At 38.7% G+C, this 21,717-nt stretch overlaps 1 protein-coding gene across 1 annotated transcript in view; it reads right to left on the bottom strand.

Moving 5' to 3' along the window:
* Nucleotides 1-21,717, bottom strand: part of QSER1 (glutamine and serine rich 1) — a gene marked incomplete at its 5' end in the record, with an annotated part of 2,529,639 nt that overhangs the window by 294,075 nt on the left and 2,213,847 nt on the right. The window lies entirely within an intron of this gene.

Here is a 21,717-nt window from a genome sequence, read left to right as displayed (position 1 = left end):
AGTCCCCTTCCACCCTTCCTGAAATGCCCCCAGTATTTTACAGATGTCTTTCTGCTCTTTCAAGCCTCACAACCTTTCTTCTTCCTAATCCCCTTATCTGAATAGCCTACAAAAAGCAGAGTTTTGTTCTAATTGTTCAACTCCACTTGCTGCATTAAAGCAGGAAGCAACTCTGACAGTGCGTATATGTGCTTGTGTTGGGAGGTACTACTTTGGTTTAATACTTAACCTCCTGCTGATTTTGTTCTGAGGGAAAGACCACTACATTCCACATTGCTCCATAAATTATGAATAAATGAAAGCAAACCATGACATATTTTTACTTGCAAACATTACACATCATTTATTTATCCGGTTACTGTCAGTCAAACATTACCATAGCTCATTCAATTTCTGCATTCCCTTAAACATTATTCCTCCTCCAAAACATTATTCTGCATGTATTGTTCCCTCAATTAACATTTATTCTATGTAATTTGCTCTGACCCTTTTCTAAACATCCCACTTCCAGTTGTTTTATCTCTGTTACTATATTTGCTGCTTCTAGTACTGTAGGTTTATACTTTGATTTCAGTTTTTTAGTAAATGCTTTTTTTTTGGCAGTCGCCAGAATTAAACTCAGCAAGGCCTTTCTATGTCTAGGCAATTCCAATTTTGTATCACAGTTCAAAAAACAATTTCCTTATTTATACCAGTTGCTCACCTAGTATTTCTTCCAGAGTAGTCTGCAGGGAATTTTTAAACTCTGCCAACTCATTACACTCCCAAAAAAATTGTTCTCAGTTACCTCGTTCTGCTCTATCACATCTCCAATATTTGCAATCTACCCGAGGGAAAATTCTTTGGAGTCTGCTTGGGGTATAAAAATACCTACATAAACATTTCCAAGCAAATATCCTAAACCTTCCAAACTTTGTTGCATATTTTAGAGCTATACATATACTCTTCATTGTTTCTTTGTGAATTGCTTATCCAATCTCTCTGCCCAATTCTTTCCAACTTCCTCTGATCGATTCCTATATTTATCATGCAATATTTTACATGCCCTACTAATTATCCCTTTTTAACAGCAGCTTCTGTTCTAGATTTTTTTATGAACCCGTAACAGTGCTGGGCTTTCACTTAGGATCCCCCTATTTCTTTCTCTTTGCCTATACTCTGACATCAATCCTTGGGAGGGAAGGCAATCTCTAACCTGCACTCCAAATTAATTCCTGACCTCTTTCCATCCCATCACCTTTCCCTCTCTATTTGATCCCAATACCTTTGTTCCTTTGCCAGTTTTCAACAGTAAATTTCAGCCCCCCTCTTGCCTATTCTTTATACCCCTAACTGCAGTCATCTCTATTGGCAGAATCTTCTATCTCCATCCCAATACTGGCTTAGTTCTTAGAACACTTTCAGATACTTATGAATAAAATATCCCGTATGGTGATTATAATTCTCCTTAAGGATCTGCATCCCAAATCCCAGTCTCTCCTTGTTTCTTAAGCTTCCCCCAAATGTTTCATCAACATCATTGCCCCCTTCCACTTTGAATTACAGATTTCTGCCTGTGCTATGCATAAGAACCATATATGTGTAGCTCTGAAATACCCCTTTAAATCAGGTAATCCCAAACCACTTTGTTCTACTGGAAGGATCAAGGTATCCCACTGGACTCTTGCTCTCTTCCCTTCCCTGACAAAACCCTTCAACTCTCTATTAACTGCTATCCACAACGTCTCCACTGGTTGATAAAACTACATTTAACCTGTGTATAAAACTAAAGGAGCTAAAAACATTTTCATTGCTTCTGTCTTGCTATCCACATCCATAAAACACTTTCTCTTAGTACTTTTAGTCTCTTCCCACATATCCTTAGCTGCCATAACAGAATCCTTTTTAATCCATACTCATAAGTACTTTATAATGTCCCCATAAATATGGGCATTGATTAACTAATTAATGTGTGGGTACATTGTTTACAACTACTGCCTTTGTTTTATCTTCATTAATTTTGTTCCCCGAAAAAGACTTTAAACAGTCTCAGAACATTCCACAACACTGAAATGTCCTTTTCTGGTTTTATCAAGTACAACATATCATCTGCTACTAAAGCCAACTTTTCTTGACTACCACACAAATTATGTCCTTGAATTTCTAAGCCCCTTATTTTCTTTGCCAATGGTTCCAAATATAACACTAATAATAAAGGGGAAATAGAACACCCCTGTTTGATTCCTCTGCTCAACTTATCAGAGAGAACTCTCCCACTTCAATTTTCACCTCTGATTACTCATACATACTTCCTAGTCAACCTCATAATTTTATCAGGGAATGCAAAGGCTTCCATTGCCCTTCTCATAAAATCCCATCTTACTCTACTGAATGCTTTTTCTGCATCCAGATACACTAACAGTGTTATTTTCTTACATTCCGCTTCCCCTCTGGATCATAATTGTCCTATCAATGTTATCAAATGTTTGCCTACCCTCCACAAAATTTCACTGATCCAAATTTATTAGTTTTGACATCACCAATGCCATTCTTTTAGCCATTACAGACATAAAGCACTTCATAATCATGGGTTAGAATCAAAATGGGCCTATATGAAGCTGGATCTGACTTTTTTTACCATCCTTGTGTATTAGCCACCAATGCTTTCTTCCAGGATGCTGGTGCTTCTCCTACTTTTAAAATACTGTTAAATCAAATCTTCCAGATCTTTATCACTTTCTTTCCTCCTAACTTTGCAACTTCCACAGAAATAACATCTATTCCTGGGGTCTTTCATGTAGATTGTTTATACATCACCATTTTTATCTCAACTCCTCCTACCCTAACTGTTACCAAGAGTTTCATTTGTTCTTTCTAAACTTACGCATATTACCAAGGCAGTCCCTTAGTTTTTCTTTAGCATTCTGCAACTGCACCTCCTCTTCTATGAGATTTCCCCATTCTGCAATACTTAAACCTTTATCAGTCCCTCTAAATAATTCTTATTACTTAACCATATCTCTTTTACTTTTACCTTATGTTTAAACTGCACTTTAATTTTATCCTATTCCCTAGCTATTTTTTCTGAATACACTTCTATTTTCCATAACTCCTGAATAAAGTTACCAGATGCCTGCGAACACAAAGGAGGACACCGAAGGTCATAAAGGAGGACAAAGGAGAATGCGTCCTTTTCTGCTCACGAAAGACAGTGTAGTACTACTACAAATAATTCATAATGACAGCAGAACTTCATTAAACCCAAGAAGAAATGCATCAGCCAGAATAAGAACCACTTCCCTTCTTTTTCATGTAACAGCTGACGACATAGTAACATTTTATGGGATTTTGAAATACTGTACAGCTTTCATGCTTACATTTATTACCACTAATATGAAGTCACATACTTTATTTTCACATGTGGGGGAAGTTAGCCGCACATAAAAGGTCCCACATATATTTATCTCAGGAGCAAGTTTGTTTTCATCTGCCAACATCCTACATACATATGAAATCAGATCCTTCATTACATGTAATATGGACTGAACCATTTATTGGGGGTTTGTGTATGTGATCTTACTTTAAAATTTCTATTGGTATATTTTATAAGCCAAATTTGAATTTAACGGTTTAGAGACACTGAGAAATTGTGGGCAGTGTCATATAATTCATTTAATTTAATTTCACAGTAAAAACACTACTGAAACTGTATTCAAACAACATGTGTCTATTTGCTCAAGAGAGACAAATTTCTACTTTCACTTCAGGAATTCTGCAAAGGACTTTTTTTTTTTTTTTTTACTTTAAAAGTAGTTTGGGATGCGTTGGTAATGCCTGCACTGACATTGAGATTCTAAGCTGTAGCAGTGTGTTTTGTTGAAAGTGGCATTTGCCATTTCTCTGTGGGTCTTCAATGGTGGAATTTTTGTACTTGTGTAAGAGGCTATGAGGACTGGAGGGGAGTATGCCAATTGCCAAAAAATAAAAGGCTTTCTATATTTTACAATTTTTGGTGAAACTACATTCCTCCACAAAGTAAAGCGGCTCTAGCTGTTTTGCTTCATTCACAATTCTCAATTTTTTTTATTACTTTATTCAACAAAGTGAGAGATACCTTAATGTGGAGACTTCACTCAAAAAACTAACAGTCTGTGATACGGAGATCTAATTCTGAAAATAACATTTCTTAACATCATGATAATGGAACAACTTGTGTTACAGCTAATCAGAGATAGTTAGGTTCTGCATACTGCTGTCTGTAACACCAGTAAAAAACACACACAAGCTGTTTCAAGGGAACCACAACACAGAATTATTGTTAAAGGAGCAAATAACCAACAAAGTGATACCATGAAGAAAACAGTTTTATTGCTTAAACAAGCAAAAAAAAAAAAAAATAGTTTAGTGTTCAAAACTTTCCATATATGCTTTTGCCCCATACAAACATGTAAGGGACTTCATCAGAACTGAATTAGACTCCTCTTATAAGTGCTTTTATACCCTAGGTCACATATTACAATTAGTTCATTCAATAAAGTTTAAAAATGATTTAAAAAATTAACGTAATGACAAAACTACATTTAATAAAACAACCTTGCACGGGAATAAAACCGGTTGTTTAAAACAATTATCTAACCACTGTTAAAATGTGACAGGAATGAATGCATTCATTAGAAAATAAGAAATAGGTCTGCACAACTGATGTACAAAATGGCAAACCACCGGAACCATTCAAATCAAATACGAATTATAAAAATTACAAAGTTTATACATCCAACAAACATATTAAGAACATCAAAACTATTGATGTTAAAAATAATGTACTAAATAGATACATAAATATTCATTTTGAGACAGACAATACATCATGCTGTAATAATTTGGCAGCTATTAACTTTAGGATAGATGTAATAACTTTCTCATTAATACCAGCAAACAAAGTTGCATTAAGACACAACTGCCAGTATAACTGCTTGTATTCTGTGTTGGTCTCCCATGCTCGTTACTGACGCAGGGGGCACCTGTACTGCTGCACAATAACATTAAGTTGGTGGTAGTTTGCTAATAAGTAAAACACATTTAAAATCTGTATTAATTTAGATGCTTGACTGCAAGTACCTTACAGTAGAATAGCAGAAAAGAACCTCCACTTACATACATACATAATTCAGAGAAGCATTACCAGTACCCTTCTAATCTTTGATGCATATTTTTTTTTATTTACCTTCTTGCTTTGCTTCTGCTACTTAATTTACTTTGCTTGTGACCGGTATCTTATTTCCTAACTGCACCTGGCCCGTATGAAAGTAAGTCATCATCAACAGCCCCAAAATACACAGATTACAGGAATCATCTGATTCCGTTGACCCTGCCAGCGTATTAAAAAAAGAAAATCAACAGTCCCCAAAACACACTGCCTCCCTAATATCTGGTTAAACCTCGTCGGTTACAATACATATTACAAAAAAAAAAGTCAGCAGCCCTTAAAGGTTTCACACATAGTATATTAGTATCTGGTTGACCCTGCCAGAAAAAATTTTTTTAAAAAGTATCTGGTTGGCCTTGCCAGGAAAAAAAAAAAAGTACTTACCTAGAACCAACACCAATACGACGGACGACCCCTGTTTCTCCACTCTCTCACTCTCGCAACTAAAGAGCAGGAAGAGAACGTGAGAGTAACAGGACCAATCAGCAGCCATGTCTGCAGGACGGAGGACACAAAGCTGAAAAGGAGTACATGTTGTCCTTTTGCAGGACGTCTGGTAACCCTACTCCTGAATAATTTCTACTACCCATTCCTTAAATTCCTCTTTTTAACAGGTGGAGAAGCACCAGGGTCTTATTTTTATTTCCTTACCCTGCATTTTTATTGTATTTATTTTTGGTGCATGATCTGAAATAGTTATTGGATGCATACTGAAACTTTCACTTATCCTGTGAAATAAAATCACTGTCTAGCTTGGCCCAGTTTTTGTACCTTGTGGAATAATATGTAAATTGTCTGAGCTTCTACTACTGAATTCATATCTTCCATAAAAAATATTTTCATAAATTTCATCAGTAATCTACCCTCTTTTATTATATTTCCCTTCTAGCCCCCCCCCATCCTTTCTGTTGCAAATAAAAATACAGTCCCTACCTATAAGTAACATTCCCTGCTGAAAGCTCATTATTTCTTCCAGAATCTTCATAAGCTCCATTTGCAGCGGTATTAGGTGTACTATAAAAAAAACACTAGCATAATCCTCCACCTTTGCCAGTCACCCCTTAATACTATAAATCTATCATTATCTTTTTTCTCTTCCATCAGGAGTTCTTTTCACAACACAAGCACTTACCTTTTCCTTTGTCCCAGACAGTCTGTTGAATAACCATCCTAAAATACTTTTAACAAATTCAAACACTCAGGTCTTTCCAAATGCGTCTCCTGTAACACAGCTATTTGCACTCTGTATTTTTAATACTGCTTATGCCTCTTTTTTGAATATATCTGTGAGACCATTCACATTTAAAGATAATATGGCAAGTGTTGTCATTTTGATAAGAAGTTATTCCTACCTGTTATATATAACAACTTCTTTTTAAAGAATCTAGTTTCAGCTTTTGTTTTACATGCATACACTTGCATTAGGCAGGCTGATCTTTTATACAAATGTTTCTTGTCATATCCATTTGAACCTATGTTGCATTTTGCAAAACTTTTTGTTTTAATGAAGACCCTCAAATAAAACACACACACACGAAACACCCACAAAACCTATTAACTTAATACTAACACACACATACAACTATGTACATCCTGAAATAATGAAGTTTAACTCTCCTAATAGGAGCAATTGCCACAGATTGAAAGCCACACTCAGACTATAACAAAGGTTATTCATGTGAAGGATAAATGGTACAGCATGTACTTTTAGTCCCACTGAGTGCTGTCCATTATTGATTCATCTTTATTCCTCTCCCAGATGTACAAAACAACTTGAATTCCTGCAGACAGCATTACCTCCTAGTCACTGAAAAAACAGCATTTCATTTTTATTGCCCTCTTAACAGAATGTCTACATAGAAACATGAGAACCAGATACAAAGTTGCCTTCCACTACACATATTACAGTGTGAACACGTGTGTTAGAGGGAAACTTCTCATTATATTCTGTGCTCTTTTATTTATCTGCTGTCCCTTAAAAATTAAGTCAAGACAATAGCCTTAATCCAGTCATTCCCCTATCCAGAAGTAAGAAAAACAAATTGTTCTTACATGCCCCTTTTGTCCAGGATCTCTCATATTTTTACACTGCAGTGCCTACATTTCTTAAAACTGAACAAAAAGACAAGACAGAGGGAGACCTCAGCTCAGACGTGAGCCACTTCTAAAGACTTGATCCGACTTTAGTGAATGGATGTGGTCTCCATAGCTTGGGTTTTTGCAGTGTTTATGGTTAAGTAAATTTTACATTTTATAACTTCATAGCAGCATTCTCTTCTGGTTCTTCCTCATCACTTTAACCTTCTACATATAAAGAAAGCATCAGATATAAAAGTTATGTACTCACCATAACTACACACGCATGTGTTGTCTGTTTTTGTCCTTTAACCTTCCGCCCTCCATCACCCTTCCAATTTCACAAATTTTCTAGTTCCCAAGCCTCCTAGTTCGACCTGAGGAATGATGCATTGCTTGACTGATTGATGAGTTTCAGTCCCTTTCCCTTTTTGTTTTTCCTAGTTTATGTAGTTATTCCCGAGGATGTTATTTATAATTCTATACTGTTTCCATATGACAGCTGTTTTTACACACACCGTAGATTAAAGGAAGGGCAAAACTCAATCTGAAGTAATTCTACTAGAGATGAGGATTATGGGTAAGGGAGGAGCTCAAGATACAGATCAAAGTCTTTAGAAATGGCCGAAGCTGGATCAGAGACCCATCGATTGAGGAAGGACAAAATCAGACAGATAACACATCTTCATCCAATTCTAATGGATCCATAGCTTGAGCACACCCCCTTACCCATAATCCTCTTCTCTAGTAGAATTACTTCAGATTGAGTTTGCCGTCACTTTAGTTAACTGTGTGTGTAAAAACAGCTACTGAATGGAAACAATACAGAATGATAACATCCTAAGGAATAACTACATAAAGTACTAAAAACAAGAAAGAAAGGAACTAGAGTTCATCAATCAGCCAAGGAAAGCATTATTCCACAGGTCAAATTTGGGAATTAGAAAAACTGTGAAAATGGAAGGGGGATGGAGGGCAGAAGGATGAAGAAATACAAAAACAGACAATGCAGATACATAGCTATGGTGAGTACATAACTTTTACATCTGATCTTGTCTTTTTCAGCCATCCCTCAACCAATGGGGCAGAGTTTCCCAGCTACAGAAACAGAGGTTGGTCCTCAAGGAAGTAGAGTCCTGAATACAGTGTTGCCAAATGCTGCCCTAATTCCTAGATAAGATGTCCAATTTGTAGAAAGCAATACCAAAATGCAAGCTGCAAGTCTGACCAAGTGCTAGCTCTGCAAATGTTATCTACAGACACTTTACACGAAAAAGCAGGGAATGTGGTGGAATGAGCCTTAGGTGGTCTAGGAACTGCAAATCTATTACTGTTGTAGACAAAGTAAATGGGAATCAGTGAGCCACTTGGTTAAAGGCACCTTTGAAAAAAGATTTAGCCAGTTCAGCTTTGGACAGGGAAATAAACAGCTGGTCTGATTTTCTGAAATCTTTTGTTCTGTGGATATAGAATCAAAATTGCCCCTGCACATCTAAACAAGCAGCACGTACTCTCCTTTATTGGGAGAAATTTGCAAAGGAAGCAGGAAGGTTAATTGATTGATTCATATATGTTTCTAAGGCCATCTTAGGATAAAAGAATAGTCAGTGTGGAGAAACACCCTGTTCTTATGAAAAGTTAGATATGGTGGCTTAGACGAAAGGGCATGGAGTTGTGATGCTTGTCTAGCTGATGTAACTGCAACCAGAAAAATAGTTTTCTGAGACAAAAATGTTTCTGCTTTGACAGCTGGTTCAAATGGGGGTTAAGTCAGGGTTTGTAGAAGAATATTTAGATCCCAGGTGGAGTAGGGTCCTTGGTTTGGTGGGAGAGGGATTGGAGTAAAAAGTACCTTTAAGAAAGGCTTTACACAAACTAGATGAGGCCAAAGAAGACTTATGTCCTACATGAAAAGTGGAAACAGCTGCAAGCTGAATAACTATTGTCATGGTTAAATACAGAAGCAAGAAAGACTAGAATAGCTGAAATGGATGCTGAAATGGGATCTGGTTGTCTCTGGAAAGTTTAAACAGCGGTTGTAGATTGAGTGCTTTATTAAATAGCAATTTGAAACTGATGTGATAACTGATTGTGAATTATGACTGGTTGAAGTGTGTTTTTAAGAGTCATTTTGTTTGTTTCACTAAAGCTCTGAAATCACTGATGTAGGACCAAAGTGCTTAACATGAGCGTTTAGTCATTTGTTAAAGTTTTTCAAACCACTGATTCTCCAGGTTGCCCTGACTGTCCTCTCTCTCTCCTGTACTGTTTTTGTGTTTGAGTTCGTCTCTGGACAGCCCAATGGAAGAACCTTTTCCATTTACTCATACACCTTTCTCATAGAATTCTTCTGAGAAGACATGAGAATGTGTCTGATTGGAAATGAAGAAGACCAACCACTTTTCTGTCTCAAAAGCTCGAGTATTTCACCACAGGAGACGTCCTCGAGGGGTAAAATCTTGGGAGAGACTTCCAACTCACTGAAGTCTGTGTCTTTTCTCAGGGATTCCTATTGGGAATCTAAGTGCCTCTTCTTGGACATACACTTCTGAGGGAGGACTCTGGTGGGATGCTCTGGACAGAACTTGGAACTTGAGTTGAGTGCTGAATGAATACTGTTTCAAGGCTTGTACAGGCTGGCTGTCCCCATGTGACAGGATGCATAAGCCTCGAAACCACAGAAGACAATTGTGAGAGGGGTGCACCCAAGGAGGGGCAAGCGTATCTTATCTGCAGAGCTGGAGAAAGCTCTCTCTACTATCTCAAAGATGAAAGAGAAAGGAGAAGCAAAAGCCACCCTGGCAGGAGTCGAACATAACTGTCCAGGATGGCTCAAAACATCACCATGACTCTGCCTTGAGGCAGGAGATGAGCTGTCTGGCTCGAGGGCATCTGAGTCGATGCTACCTCCCCACCCCTGATCCGGTGCAGATGCTTCGGCTCAGAAATCCCTCCTGGATCAGAGACATCACAGTCAAAGACCACCAAGCCTTCAGATCCACCATAGATAGACTTGGGATTCTCTGGTCCAGTGGCTCTAAAATCAAAGGTTAGATCAGAGTAAGAGTCAGCAACTAGATAGGGGCAAACAGCAGACTCATGGGTCTGATGGGAGCCACAGGAAGTATAACTCCCAACTGAATCTGGGCCCACAGAACCTTCCTCATCACCCTGTCCACATCAGCTTAGGTTAGGTTCTTAAAGGACCTGAGGCCTGATGAGATAGAAGGTGGTCTGTAAGTTCTTCTCTGAGCCTTCTGGAGGAAGGGTCAATGGATCAGAGAAGAAATCAGCTCCAGGGTAGAGGAGGAGGGAGAGGTGAGCTGAAGACTTGGACTTTGAGCTTGTCAGATCAGATGGACCTGATGGAACAGAAATTTTTTCAGGTGGAGTTGAACCTGAAATATCAGAGGAAGAATGATCAGGGGATCATTTCCTGCTCTCTTTGCTCTTGACTGATGAACCCCCTTTACACTTCTCAAGAGGCTTTTTGGAAGGGACAGCTCCAGCAGAAACAGAAGCAGACTCAGAAGTTGAACAAACTAAAGAAGTTGATGGCAAAAGACCTTTCAAAAGCAACTTATTGTGACTTCTGACCATGACATGGTGACCGAAACCCACATACATCTCACATTCAATATCTAGGTGAGCAGAACCCAAGCAATTTACACACTCTTGGTGGGCATCCAAGTTTGATATCTTGTGCCCACAGGAAATGTATTTTTTAAAACTGGCCACCTGATCCAATATCATCATCTACCTAAAAGATAGGAAAAAACAGATAATTTCCCTTTTACTATTGTTGTTAATTACCACCACAACTGTAATATGTACAGTACCTGCACATAGGTAGCAGGAGGAGGGAAAAAGTTTAAGTACAGAAGGCCTACATCAAACGAGGAGGATAAGACAGAATTTTTTTAATGTAAAAGTTAGAGAGAGGAGGAAGAATCAGAAAAGAATGCAACTATAAAGTTGTAAAAGTTATAAATGGATAAATGGTAAAATTAACTTATTCAAAAACCCTGCAAAACTTCAGCCATGGAGACCATGTCCATTCGCTTAAGTGGCAAATGAGATATAGAGTAATTTTATTAGACAGGAAGATTACAGGTAAGAGGAGAAGCCTGAGTAATGGATCCAAGTCTTTAGAAGTGCTGAAGTTGGATTTGAGGTTGGATCCGAGACCCACTGGTTGAGGAACAGATGAAAGAGACAACATCAAATTCTTTCATTACATTCAGTGTTCTTTAACTTGTATGCTTCCCCTTAAAACTTACTAGATCAAGCCAAAGGCCTTAAGCCAGTCATTCCCCTCTGAAAAAGTATAAAAAAGCATATCAATTCTTCTTCCATCATGCTCTCTTGAAAAGGTTTTCTTCTCTTTTTACATTGTAGTGCCTACATTTCTTAAATCTGAACAAGGAAGAAAATAGGGGCACCTGCTTACTTTAGTATCCCTGCCACATACAGAAATAGCTGAAAAAGCTTTACTTTATATCATACAGTATATGTCATGTATTATAAAAATATTAAGGATAAAAATTTAGCTTACAGTTAATCCTTACCTCCTTCATCCCCCCTCCTATATGATTTTTAAACATTAATGATATGAAGTCGGGCACATGCTTTAGAGTCCCCTACAAGATTTACAAAGTCAAAAAAGTCCAATATTTTCAGGTTTTCTTGTTCCTTCATACTTCACAAATGTAATTAATACTTTGCAATTCCATCAATGTCTGGGTTTTTTGGTTTTCTTCCTGTTGCTCTCCATCTCTCAAACCTAATCACTGGTTCCAATGTAGTCCTGCTTCTTCTAGTCAACTCTTGTGCGTTTTTTTGGTCAAACATTTTCTTTTGGAACACTGGGAAAGGTTTCACTGCCACAGTCTCTCTATGGACTTTATCATCAGAGGAAAAAGCAGCACAATTGCCTTCTGTTTGATAGTTCACTTTTTGTTGGATAAACTTTTGTATTTCCTCCTTAGCATGTTCTGCATCAAAAATTTATTTTGACCCTCCAGGAAAAAATATTCTGAAAATAGCTGAATACAGCTGCTTGAATCTCACACTTACTTCTCGACATTCTGATTAATGGGATAAATGTACTCCTATTCTGCCCGGTATACAGGAGTAATTTTCCACAAACACCCTGTTTCTCACTTTTAGTACTTAATCCATCTTCCACAAGTTTGCCAGAATCAACTCTTGCTGCTGGTAGGACTGCATCTTTACTGTTAAAGGTCGGGGTTGCTTTCTCATGGCCAGGTTTGGAGGAATAACACAATATAACCTTTCAGTTAACAACTCCTGCTGTGGAATACCAGTCCATTTGCTTATTTGTGCTTCCATAAAATTAACAGGGTCCGGTTCCTTACAGTTTTTTTTTTTTTTGCTTCAATAGAAAATCTCAGGTTTTCCATACATGCTTAGTCCTCTAATTCTACCATTTTTCAAATATCTCTACTTGAGCAGTCTCATACTCAGCCAGCCTTTTATTCACTTTGACCTCTGATTGTTGCACTTCTATCAGCTCATCTGAGTATCTGATTAAAGCTTCTTCCATTTTTTGAACCTTTTACTTGAGGCGATATACTCCTTCAGTTTTTGTTTATTTTAAACAGCTCTGAGCCTATCAGACTTATTTTTTCCTCTAGCTTACTGGATATCATGTCTTGCAAAAAAGCTGAACCTTGGACTGTTTTGGCTGAAGAGCTGCAGGATTCTTCTCAGCTAGTGTTTTCTCCTCACCTTTCATGACTGATTTTCTTTCAGATTCTCAGAATTTCTTTTTTGCTGGCATCGAGGCAGTGCACTTACTTCCCAGTTTTTGAAATTTACTCAATAAGACAAATTCACTGGCTCCCTTTTCCGAGATTCTGTTTTCACACTGGGATAGCTGAAGTTAAGCTGTTACTCAGTATGCAGCCATTCTGGAAGTCGTATTATTAACGGCTCCTTGGCATAAAGATCAAGACAGCAACCATGTGATGTGCAAATGTTGAACCATCCACTCCCTTTGCCCTCTCTAGTCCCTAGTCAGTGAACAGTGACAAAGGCTCACAAAAATACGGTGCAACTCATCACTAGTATTCTTTACCATATACAAGCTCTATATAAGCGGGGATGGAAAGAACAGAAAACTGCAGTATGACCCACTGACAAAGACAGCTCAGTTTCAGGAAGGTACTGATGAAATTACATGTTTGAAATGTAATATCACTGCTGTAGTTCATAAAAAAATGGGGTCTAGGTTATACCAATCTTCAGTCTTCCAGTAAAACTTGCAGAGCAGTCACACATCACCTTCTCAAGGTGTAAGATTATCTTGTCCACCACGGACATAAGCAGGAAACTCAGCTGCAGTGGAACAGGATAAACTCACACTATCTTAATTTTTTTTTTTTTTTTTTGAGAAGAGGGCCATCAAGTGTAAATGGCCACTTGACCCAGTTACCTTGTAATTCCCATCATCCTGTGACCTCTATACTCAGTCATCTGTCAAACTGGGACACCCAGTAATGCTTCGAAGAATAGACAGAAATAAACGCTGGTAAAACCCTGACCAACACACATGCAAACACCAATATCCTACATTAGAAGGAGGCACCTAAACCCCAAAAGAGGCTTTATAAGAAGGGGAAAATAGGCTGGATGAAAATCTATGTATATGGTGTCTACTCTCACAAAACTGTACTACATGCATCATAAGGATCAATGCTGCAGTACATTCGCATATAAATGGGAGGTTACTAGTTAGTGAAAAGGACTCGTACTTTAGATTTGCATGTTTTGTAACTCAGCAGAAGAAATGTTAGCTCCACTCCTTGAGCTGACTTGTACAGTATGTAATAGTTTGAAAAACTGTGAACTGAAGTGCAAGCAGTAACCCTGCATACATTTTGAGCAGATGGTGGACACACTGCTAGACAGTAGTTGTACTAACCAATAAATAAATAAATCCATAAATAAAAAGCCACGGTGGTAACAGATGTCCTTGTGGACTAGTCTCTGTTCTGGCTAGCAAAAACATCCCTATGGGAATTATAGCAGAAGATGATGCAAACTGAGAGCCATGCGAAAAGTGTGTCTGGATACTGGCCTATCTTGCTTCAGATGTATAAGTGAGAATGTTTATTTTCTGAGAATTTAGGTTCTGAAATTAGGTCAGCAAGCTGTTGGTATTTTGTGCTTTTACTACAGAAATTACCAAGTCCAGGCATGCATCTCTAATAGCCTCTGACAACCCCAGTCCAGCTCCTGGCCTTCATGTGTGGTTTAGTTTATAAGTTCGGCAAAACCATTTGTACTAACAGGAGAAGGGGTGAAGGCAGGTGACTGGCACTTTAAAACTAGTTGCTTCAGGCAAGTGAGGCTCGTCAGCCTGGGAAGGCGACTCACCTATGAGAAGGTAACCTCAGATTAAAACTCCTGCTGCCTTGTGGCAACAACTAGTCATGGTGAAAGCTTCAGGAGTAACCCTGAGGAAAAATCTGGAGATGGAGCCCCTAAGGCAGTTTCAGGTTGTACTCGACCTCACTCTTCCAGCTCCTGTGACGACAGTGATGCCAGGTTGTACTGGCCTTGCCTTTCCTCATGGATTACATCAATGGTGTGGAGAGGGGGAACATGCTGCTGGGCATCAGCAGTTTGCTCAAATTCACTTGCCCAAACCTGCCCCAAGGAGAGGACACTCCTGCTTTGCTCTGTGAGCAATGACACAACACGGGAAGTAGCAGTTACTGATAAGCCAAAGCACTCAGCTGGTGTAGAGTGAGGTGCCAGGGGCTGTTTCCGATGGTGGAAGCAATCCTTTGATCTCACTGGGCAGCTACCACCCACTTTAAGCTGGGCAGCCCTCAGCCATAAGTGCTGCCTTGCCACGGTCCACTTGCTCTACTGGGTGTATGGGGCTTAGGGAACCCTCAACACGTGGACTGTTAACCATACACCTGGAAAAGTAAAAAAGCAACAAAATAAACCAGCCTTTAGGCTAGGCACATTGAATGCAAGTACGATGACTCCAGGCCTTATGGAAGACCTACAGAACCATCAGTGATGCTCAGAAAACAGCAGTCAAAAATGAGATGAGTAGATTGCAGATGGACATTGTGGCGCTCTGCCTCAAGGAGAAAGACCTTACTTTTTTCTGACATGGGAAGCTTCCAGAAGAGACCAAGGAATGGTGTTGGTTTTGCAATCATAAACAACCTTGTTGGCTCAGTCATACAACTAAACATGGGAAATGAGAGGCTGCTGAAAATTCACCTACAAACACCAGTGGCCATGGTCAATCTTCAACATCTGTGCACGTGCTTTAGCTTCTACCCAGGAAGTCAAGGACAAATTCTATGAAGAACTTAGTGCTGCCATCAATGAGGTCCCTTCCCATGAACCATTATTCATTCTTGGCGATTTTAATGCCAGAGCTGGCAATGACCATCACAGCTGGCCATCTCGTCTGGGACAGTTCGGAACAGGAAAGATGAATGAAAATGGACAGCATCTCTCTGAACGTTGTTATCAATATGACCTCCATATAACCATTCAATGTCAAGCCCCTGCACAAAGTTTCATGGCAGCATCTAAGATCAAAACATTGACACCAACTTGACCTTGTCCTCACCAAACACAGTACTTTAGGAAGTGCCAGGGGCTACACGCATTTAACCACAGTGCAGACTGTGATACTACTGACCAGTTGCTCATGTGTAGTAAAGTGAGAATCCAGATGCAAAGGTCGTTTTGCTCTAAAAATAAAGAGAAACCATGCACTGATATAGACAAGACTCATGACCCTTCAAAGGTACAGAAGTTTGTTCAAGCACTCGAGAAGGCTTAGCCCTGACTGGACGACAATGACACCAACAAGAGATGGGAAAAACTATGGGATGCTATCTGTAACACTGCAATACCTATCTGTGGGAAGACAGTCATGTGTGCTGACTGGTTTAAGCCCACACTGAAGGACTTACACCCCTGATACACTGAAGGACCTACACCCCTGATTGAGAAGAAGAGAGGCACAGCTGCATACAGGTCCTCGCTCAATGAGGAGAGTTTGCAGACACACTGGTGTGTGTGCTCACAGTCAAGGTCAGCAGGCTGCTCAGCAGTGTGCAAATTATTAATGGTTCCAACTTTGCTTCAAAATTCAACAAGCTGTAGACAATGGCAACAAGCAAGGAATGTATGAAGGGATCAAGCAAGCCATAGGTCCATCACAAAGGAAGATCACCCCACTTAAGTCAGCCAATGGCAAGGTCTTGAAGGACATAAACCAAGCAGATGGAACATTACTCATAGCTGTACGCCACAGAGACCACAGTTATGGAGAGAGCCCCAAATGCCACTGAGACTCTGTCAGCTATGACTGAACTTAATACTAAGCACATCTTGGAGGAGCTCAGTGATGCACTAAAAGCACTCGCTTCAGGAAAAGCAGCCAGGAAAGATGGTATTCCCTCAGAAAATCCTTAAATGTGTCAGCATTATCCTAATCTCACATCTGCATGCAATATTTTGCCAGTGCTGGAGAAGGTAGTCTACTGCAAGATATGAGGGATGCTAACATAGTTACCTATAAGAATAAGGGTGACAAAACAGATAGCAATTATCGTGGCCTCTCTCTTTTCTATACTTTGGGGAAGCGGTTTGCATGTGTTGTCCTGAAGAGACTCCATGTTCTTGCAGAGTTTAGCCTGAGATTTGGTGTGAGTTCAGAACTGGATGGTCTACTACAGACATTGTTTTCACCGTTAGGCAAATATAAGAAAAGTGCAGGGGGCATAACAAGGCTCTGTATATTGCCTTCATTGATCTGACCAAGCTATTCGACTTTGTCTGCAGGAATGGTCCGTTTGTGATTCTGGCAAAGATGAACTGTCCTCCAATAATGCGTAGCATTATCAGAGTCTTCCATGAAGGAGACCATCATGTACAACAGATCCACATCCAAACCTTTTGAGATGCTCAGTGGAGTAAAGGAGTGTGCGTACTGGCTCCAAAACTGTTTGCTTTCTTTTCAGTTCTGTGAAATTTGCTTTTGGAACCTCTACAGAGGGCATCTTTCTCTGAACCACAATGGATGGCAACCACTTCAAAACTGTCAAGACTTAGATTGAAGACCAGGGTGCTGAGGAAGCATTTAAGAGAGCTCCTGTTCACTGATTAAGCAGCTATCCTGATTCAGCAAGACCTTCAGTCACTCATGACTCGCTTTGCAGATGCATGTATGGAATTTGGCCTCGAGTAGTTTAAAGAAGACCAGGTGATGGGCCAAAATGTGGGCAATGAGAAATCAATCATGGTGACTATGAGCTGGAGGTTGTCCATGAGTTCATGTACCTAGGCTCTACAATTTCTGACTTGTCGCTTGATAGCGAGATCAACAAGCGCACTAGAAAAGCTGTCACAATGTTTTCCAAGCTGACAAAGACAGTATGGGCTAATAATAAGCTCACTCTACACACAAAGGTGCAGGTTTATACAGCTTGTGTTTTGAGCACATTATAGTGAAACATGGGCTCTGCCTCAAAACAGGAGCAGCAGCTCAATGTATTCCATATGCATTGCCTTAGGCACATACTTGGTAATTCATAGCAGGACAAGATTCCCAAAAGCACACTTCTTGAGAGTACTGGCACCACCTCCAAGTTCACCCTCCTGAAACAGAGACATATGCACTAGTTGGGTTATGTCTCACGCATGAAAGATGGCCGAGTACTGAAAGATCTCCTTTTTGGAGAGATGGAGCCTGGAAAGAGACCGAAGGTGTGACCCATACTGTGCTACAAATACATATGCAAGCATGACCTCAGCACTCTCTCCATCAGCATGAACATCTGGTATTCTCTCGCCTCAGGCAAGACTGCCTGGAAACGGGAAAAGAAGGAAGCTCTCACTATGTATGAAACCATCTTGGCAAGGAGAACAGAGAATAACAGAGCCCTCAGGAAGATCCATGCCCATAATACCAGAACGACATCGGCCTATTGCTGCTCCCAGATTAGAATGCACAGGCACAAAAGACGCTGCTCGAATCAGTCCAATAGATGTGCAAACCCATGATCCTTTGGGATCGAAGAATACCTACAGTACAGAAATTATGTCTCTTTGGGATTGTTTTACTAAAGAAAAAAAAAAAAAAACATCTGTCGCTTGTCAACTCAGTGATGTCAGTGCATCACAGAAATTGCCTCTCTATATTAACTTTTCAATAACACAACTAGAAATCACATGGCGCTTAACTCGCTAATGGCAAGTGTAAATGTCAGCTTTGTTTCATATTAGCTGAAAAAAAGTTTTATATGTTACTTGTCTGGAACAAAACAGTTACTGTTTAATTACTGAATATATGCGATGGGTGGTGCAGTGGTAGCGTTGTTGCCTCACAGCAAGAGGTTATCCCATTCGATTCTCGGCTGGAGTGTGGGGAGTGCCTTCTGTGTGGAGTCTGCATGTCCTCCCCGCGGTTGAGTGGGCATTCAAAAGACACGCGTAAATGGGCGTGCTTTCACTGAAGGTTGGACATCGAGCTGGCACTTCGACGTTCGTGAAACTCTACTGCCAATCATTAGCGGACCGGAGTTCTGCTGTGGCGACCCCTAACCGGGAAAAGCTGTAAGACAACAACAACATATTAACTACGAATGTAGCTTTATGTTTTCAGACTTTATACCTCTCAACCTCTTACAGCAAGAAATCTGGACAAAGACATAAATAATGGGGGGACTAAGGCCAAAAAACAGGGACACTTTTTAAATATTGCTCTTACAAACTTAGAAGGTTGATAGAATAGCAGGGTTTGCATTAGCATAAATTTTCTAAAGGTTATGAAGGCTGAAACTGAAATGTATGTCATTATTTTGCGACTTTAACCCTCAATGACTTGCCAACGATATGCCAGAAAACCACAACTGAATGAGAAACAGACCAAAAACATGAGGTGAAAATCTGTACGGTTGACAGGTATGTTTCAGTAGATGGAGGTGCACTACATCACACAGTTCATTTTTCAGACAGTAAGCTCTTTCAAGAGCACTAACAACGAGAAATGTAGTAATCTCCAAATGAAACTTGTAGAAGTCACCAAATCAATCCAAGCAAATAAAAGCCAAGAACACTTTAATAAATTGAAGCGCTTTTCGTCTACTGAATCAGTAGACTTCTTCAGAACTTTAAAACAGAGACTAATCAGTCGACATAAATAACGCTTTATAACAAGCAACTACTGACATAATTACAATTAAGTTGTAACTAATCAGCTCTTAAAGTGAAATACTAAAAATCCAACTACAAATGCATATTAAAAATACAAGTAAACAAGTATTTAACAACGAACCCTTATAGAAATATATACTGTTAAACTAAAAATATTAAAACATTCTTTAAACATAAAACAAACAACTCACAATGACTAAATGGGCTATATTGCTTTCATACTCAGTTTCAAAAGCCTAAACTCGTTTAGGTACAAACTTCACCGTCTTAGACTTTTTAACTTTAATAAACAGCTAATTGAACACTGGTCATTAAGACCTGGGAATACATATGAATTCAGTTTTATCAGGACCGAATTTATGAACACCTTTACGCTATTCCAGGACCGAATTTACGAACACCTTTACGCTATAAAGAAAAATAAACTAGAGAATGCGCTAGCAAAACACATTTCTCTATTTAAAGACCACCATTTTAAGTTTATAATAATAGATCAAATTATTGATCGTCATCAAGGTGCCCCTCTCCATTTGTTACTTGAAGAGAGGGAATTGTTGTGGCAGATAAAACTGAATTCATATGTATTCCCAGGTCTTAATGACCAGTGTTCAATTAGCTGTTTATTAAAGTTAAAAAGTCTAAGATGGTGAAGTTTGTACCTAAACGAGTTTAGGCTTTTGAAACTAAGTGAGTATGAAAGCAATATAGCCCATTTAGTCATTGTGAGTTGTTTGTTTTATGTTTAAAGAATATTTTAATATTTTTAGTTTAACAGTATATATTTCTATAAGGGTTCGTTGTTAAATACTTGTTTACTTGTATTTTTAATATGCATTTGTAGTTGGATTTTTAGTATTTCACTTTAAGAGCTGATTAGTTACAACTTAATTGTAATTATGTCAGTAGTTGCTTGTTATAAAGCGTTATTTATGTCGACTGATTAGTCTCTGTTTTAAAGTTCTGAAGAAGTCTACTGATTCAGTAGTCGAAAAGCGCTTCAATTCATTAAAGTGTTCTTGGCTTTTATTTGCTTGGATTGATTTGGTGACTTCTACAAGTTTCATTTGGAGATTACTACATTTCTCGTTGTTAGTGCACTTTGTTTGTATTTTCTTAGTTACTTGTGGCACTTGATTGGAAGCTCTTTCAAGAGAACAGAACCAGGTGACAAAAAGTCATTGTACTCTTGCAAAAATAAATGAATTTACTCAATGTCTGGAGTCTAGCATACTTTTTGAAATACTGAAAAAAACAAAGTATTTATAAACTCAATTTGGTCTATTTACTTTACTTTATTATGAAAGAAGTTGGAAAACTGCCAAAACCTTAAGCAGGCACAGGTAATTTTTCATTATGGCTTCAACACTTTATGCATATGCTCACAAAACATTATATAACAATTCTATTGTTGGTTATTACCTTTCAGAATCCCTGCAGAAATTTACTGCATCGGTTCCTGTTAAGCAACTTTACAGTTAAAAGGTTAATTAGTTGGTACTGAGGTTCCTGGAAAACAACCTGCCTTATTTTTTACTATAGACTTATTTTGTCAAATTCTGAGATTTCTGGCAGAATACATTTCCCATGCTATTTTAAGAAAATAGGAAAACCCTATCATATACCAAGGCAGATAAGCATTTCCCAGTTAACATCACTGCATATCTGTACTTTACTTTAAAAAATTCTATCTGGGCAAGAAGAGATACAAAGCTAGCAAGACATATCCAAGGCATAGCTATCTTATTGTTAGTGATCCTTAATTCTTCCCCCAAGTCCTCTTCAGATACACTCATGAAAATGAAAAATTCCTTACTTGGCATAAATCACGTGAATCTCACATTTCTCGGTCTCTTGCTATTCTATGCTCTTCAGATTCTATATTCATACTGACTATGGACAGGTGCTGTTGTGTGGATTTCTCCTTTTTTTTCTTTCTGCCAGACTCTGTTGTGAAGCTCCTTTTAGCTTTAGTCAGCTTGCCATTTTCACCACAAACTTAACTTCAGCTATATCAGCAGGGCATCAGTGAAAATAAGATTCTGAGACATACTTGAAACTTCTAAATGACAGTCAAGATTTAAGACTTTTTTTACCATGCAAATACTTCAATACATTGGACAGGAGACAAGATAACACAATCTCAAATGAAAGCTAGAATGGACTAGGTTATACTGTAATACATGAGCCCAGACTACAATAAGATGTTCTTTCATTTATAAAGTTAAGACAAATTA

Source organism: Protopterus annectens, chromosome 17.part0 (assembly GCF_019279795.1).
Source record: "Protopterus annectens isolate FY-2018-M chromosome 17.part0, PAN1.0, whole genome shotgun sequence".
In the NCBI taxonomy this organism is placed as follows: Eukaryota; Metazoa; Chordata; order Ceratodontiformes; family Protopteridae; genus Protopterus; species Protopterus annectens.
This window is presented reverse-complemented; position numbering and strand designations above follow the sequence as displayed.